This window comes from Neophocaena asiaeorientalis, unplaced genomic scaffold, assembly GCF_003031525.2.
Source record: "Neophocaena asiaeorientalis asiaeorientalis breed wild unplaced genomic scaffold, Neophocaena_asiaeorientalis_V1.1 scaffold479, whole genome shotgun sequence".
Classification (NCBI taxonomy): Eukaryota; Metazoa; Chordata; class Mammalia; order Artiodactyla; family Phocoenidae; genus Neophocaena; species Neophocaena asiaeorientalis.
The window spans coordinates 4,659,078-4,660,390 of record NW_020173774.1 but is presented as its reverse complement, the minus strand read 5'-3'; the positions used below and the strand labels follow the sequence as shown (position 1 = coordinate 4,660,390).

Below are 1,313 nucleotides of genomic sequence, written 5' to 3'. Positions count from 1 at the left end.
CCTGCGCCACCAGGGAAGCCCCCTTTTGCTTTTAATTTCACACTTACTATACGCCAAGCACCTACTAAGCACTTTATTTGCCTTGTGTCATTTAATTACCAACACCACCCTATGAGGTAAGCACTATTTTTAACTTCATTTGTAGATAAGGGCCTAAGGCTTGGAGAGGTTAACTGGTTTGACCAAGATCACACACTAGTGTGGTCGGGTCAGGTGAGGCTGACTCCAAAGTCCACATTCTTTCCTATGCACACAGATGACCTCAGATGCTCCTTATTTCTTACTGTATCGTAAGTCCCCCGCCAGACTTACAAAGTGCCGTACAAACTCCCTTTGCCTAACCTATCCAGTGCTTTACTCCACCATGGCCCTGACATCCTCTGAACGACAGTGCAGATCCCATTTCACGTAAGAGGCGGTTATCTGTCCAGTTTATACTGGGTGTACACAGTGCTAGGCACACTTAGGCATGTCATAAATATTTGCTGAAGAAAGCTGAATAAAAAAACTAAAGGTTCTCAAACTTTAATACGCACACAAATGCAGAGGTTTCCAGCCCCTCCCCTAAAGGTTTGGATTCGGGAAGGCTGGGTTAGGCCTAGAAATATGCTCTCTTAACTCAGCACTCCAGTTCTGGTGGGGCTTCCAGGAACAGAGTTTGAGGAACAATAAAAGAACAGTTTCCCTCGTTAAAACAAAACACAGGGACTTCTCTGGTGGCGCAGTGGTTAAGAATCCGCCTGCCAATGCAGAGGACATGGGATGGAGCCCTGATCTGGGAAGATCCCACATGCTGCAGAGCAACTAAGCCCCTGCACCACAACTACTGAGCCTGCGCTCTAGAGCCCCTGAGCCACAACTACTGAGCCCACGCGCTGCAACTACTGAAGCCCGCATGCTCTAGGGCCTGTGCTCTGCAACAAGAGAAGCCACCGCAATGAGAAGCCAGCGCACCACAAAGAAAAGTGTCCCCCCCGCTCGCTGCAACTAAGAGAAAGCCCGTGAGCAGCAACGAAGACCCAACGCAGCCAAAAATAAAAAAAAATTAAAAAAAACAAAAAAACCCCACAGAATGACAGATGATACTGCAAGCAAAATCTCTGGGGGAAGAAAAGACACTAAGAGGCCCTGACTCTGTCCCCTGAGTGTCACCTCTTCCTGAGGATTCTCACTGATTCTTGCTGTCCCCACTGTGGTAACCTGAGAGGAAGCGGGGGCATTGCTCCCGCTGGCCTTCCAGATACAGGTGGGAACTCTGAAAAAGAACTTTACTACATACTAAGGAAAAAAACCCAGAAAACACAAAATGCACA

The 1,313-nt window shown here is 47.9% G+C and overlaps 1 protein-coding gene across 1 annotated transcript in view; it reads right to left on the bottom strand.

Annotated features, from left to right (window-relative positions):
* Nucleotides 1–1,313, bottom strand: part of HINFP (histone H4 transcription factor) — a 14,890-nt gene that overhangs the window by 8,172 nt on the left and 5,405 nt on the right. The gene's annotated exons all lie outside the window — the stretch shown is intronic.